At 33.8% G+C, this 3,195-nt stretch overlaps 1 long non-coding RNA gene across 3 annotated transcripts; it reads left to right on the top strand.

Annotated features, from left to right (window-relative positions):
• Positions 1–410: 410 nt before the first annotated feature.
• Positions 411–2,922, top strand: LOC128888118 (uncharacterized). Of its 3 annotated transcripts, XR_008460166.1 has the most exons (4): positions 411–1,178; positions 1,273–1,332; positions 2,133–2,268; positions 2,473–2,922. It is a non-coding gene; the product is annotated as an uncharacterized LOC128888118 (long non-coding RNA). The 3 variants fall into 3 exon arrangements; XR_008460164.1 differs by having other exon boundaries at positions 2,133–2,919; XR_008460165.1 differs by having other exon boundaries at positions 2,006–2,919.
• The last annotated feature ends 273 nt before the right edge of the window (positions 2,923–3,195 follow it).

Raw genomic sequence — 3,195 nt, 5'->3', positions numbered from 1 at the left:
GTCTTAACAAGCGTATCAGGTTACAATACATACCGCGAACTATCATCTATAAAATTGAAATCTAGTTGACGGCAAACGGTCTCCCACGCATCTACTTTGCGCATAAGTGGCATTTGTGTGACTCAATTCTCCCTATGGCGACCTTGGTGCCTCTCCAGATTATTTTCGTGGATTCTAATGTACATATTCCCTAGGTTATAGACATCACTTTAGCAAATCTTTTTTATCGTAATCGTTGTCTGAATAAGAATACCAGATTATTATTATTCAGATTTTATGTTGGTCACAGCCCCGTTTCTATAGCATTTCACGCCACCTACTCCTAAAACCACTTCTCTATCCGCGCGGCATCGTCATATTCAAAAATAATTTCTCTCTTTCTGCAATTACGGCATCACATTCTTCGGCCAGTGCTCGCTTAGCCGCGCTATTCGGCGCTCGTTCCGCGCGTATCTTAGCCCCGCGATGGTCGCGATTGTAACGCAGTGATTGTTATTGCATGTTTTATCTAGAAATTATTCGTCCATCAGTTCGGACAACCCACGTCTTTCGCGTAAAAATCGTTGCGAGTGGGGAGAGGAGGAGAAAAAGGCGGGAAAAATTAAGGGGATACTGAAACGACCCTGGTTTGCAATGACACGGGCATCGCGTCACGGAGTGGTTCACGAAACGGTGCAAAGTCAAGTTTAAGGAACAATTTGCCTTATCCAGCTGCAAAACGACGAGCAAATTCTACGCAGCCAAATGTGATGGCGAGGCCGTACGATGCACGAGTTTATCCTCGAGTTGCATCGTAAGAGGGGCAGAGAGGAGACGTTTCGAAACTGCGACTGACCGTCCGGAGGGGCAATTGATATCCGCGGAACTCGGAGGATGCGTTCGCTTTTTCGTTCGATTCGTGGATGCGCGACGCCGTCTAACAGCCAGACCGGTTTAACGAGGCCACGCTCGAAAACGCGTCTCTACTTGCATATCCTCCAGCCTCAACCGACCAACCAACGACGTAATTTCGTTACTACGGCACCACCGATTAAAGCTGCGGCTTTGAGCAAGGATTTTTAGCGTCATTCGTTGGAACCTCGATTATTGCAAGAAATCAGAATTGAAAATACGTGCACGAATCGAGGTGCTCGGTTTAACACTACCACGACGCACAGTGCGATGAACTGTGGACAAAAGTAAAAAAATAAAACTTTTTTCTTTCTTTGATTTGATTATTTAGACTTGTTTTGTAAGTAGAATTAATTTTAATCTGAAGTTATCTTTCAACAGGATAGGTACTTCGTTAAAAAAAAATTACTATTTTTTTTATAATGGATCTGGATTTTCGTGGTAAGTTAGCCCTATAATACTGATACTTAAAACTACTTACATTTATAGTAGTTTTATAAAGTTTTAATAATATATGTAAAATGAACGGATTTGCACTAGTTAACATTTTAATTTTGAAGTTTCCTTTGTTTAACTTAAAAACTAATTTTTTCGAAAAGGCTGAAACTGTCTCTTTTCGGCTTGGCTTAAAAAATTTATTAGGTAGCCTACTTTAAGATAGTGAAAGAAATTCCTGCCCCAATCCGCCTCCTTTTTAGAACCGAATGATTGAATCACCGAATGACGATCTCAATACCGATGATCCGCTATAAAATATTTTATGTGTAGATATTATTTAAAATTAAATTTCTCTATTGTCTTTTTAAAATTAATTAATTAATTAATAATTGTTTAACAAAGATTTTGGTAAAATATTATGTAATAAACTTTTCCTTCATTGTTTTAACATACTTATTTACTTTTTTTATCTTTTTTATCAAGTAGAATATTTTTGAATACTGATTTGTTTTTTGTCCTTATTTCTCACATACTTATCGCACTGTGCAACGGGTCAAATGATCGTTTCTAACTTTTGTATAGACTTCTTATATGCATTATACAAATTCTATACAATTACTTCATACACTATTTAATTTAATAACACGTGAAATATTTTTGCATTCAATTGAAACAGTGTCTTTAGGATTAAATTTCAAAATATAACAAATACTACAAAGTTTTATGGACGCCTGAAGTATCCAAATATTTAAACAGCGGAAAAGGATCAGAGATAGATAGATTAAGAAGCTAATAATCTACAGATTCAAATGTGGGAATGAGGAGAACTATAACGAATGCTAGCTGAAAGACGAAGAAAGGATGTGCAGAGAATGTGAAAAGGAAGGCGAAACAATTATTACATTTATAGCATTTATTAAGAGAATTGGAAGAGAATACGTATGTTATAAAGTAATACAAGTATTGTTTCATCCATTAGAACTTGTAAAAATGTCGAAATTCATACATTTTGTTCATCTATTATAAATTAACGAAGAGTAGCAAATATTGTGAAATTCATAAATTGTTTTAATTCATAACAAATTTATGAAAATGATGGACAATATTTGAGAAATAATGCATTTTGTTTGCTTACAATTGTAGATGCGAGAGAATTATAAAAATACAGTTTCCAAAGGGCTTTTAATTATTAATTTGTAATTGGAAGGCAAATATAATTGCTCTAAGGAAATGATCAACACAATCAAAAAATGTAATTAAGGATTGCCAATACAATTGTCAAATCATCATTTGATATAGTTACAAAATTTCACATTTTAAAACGTATTGAAGTAAATAAATTTGGTTTAAAACGAAATTTGTTTCTTTAATTAATTGTCAATTTCATTCTCTTTGGCTTCAATGAACGACTAGGATAGGGACGATGCAAACCAACTGATCAAGATAAAGGTATCTTTTTTACACCATTATAACGAACGTAATCATCTCAACGATGAATGAACAATTTTTATTATTAGCTGCATGTTAATACGGTTATCTCATTAAATGAATACTTTTGCAAAAGGATATGTATTTTGGTCTTTAATAACAAAATAAACTAGTTAGTGAAGTCATGAAAGTCACGTAAACGACATTATGTATACTTTTAATTGTAATCGTGTGAATTTTTATTTAAAATAAAGAAATCGTAAGTATTTTATGCTTACATATTTTTTATTAAGTCGTCAATTTAATAGACCTACATTTCATTAATAAACAGATTCCTAACCCCTTTCATAAAATCTTTTATTTATTATTGGTTATTTTACTTGCGCCACAATATCAATAAATTATTATCAAACCAATCTGCAATACCAGATCTACAAT

This window comes from Hylaeus anthracinus, unplaced genomic scaffold (genome assembly GCF_026225885.1).
Source record: "Hylaeus anthracinus isolate JK02 unplaced genomic scaffold, UHH_iyHylAnth1.0_haploid 11989, whole genome shotgun sequence".
NCBI classification, from domain to species: domain Eukaryota; kingdom Metazoa; phylum Arthropoda; class Insecta; order Hymenoptera; family Colletidae; genus Hylaeus; species Hylaeus anthracinus.
Note: the sequence above shows the minus strand (reverse complement) of the source record. Positions and strands in the feature narration are given on the sequence as shown.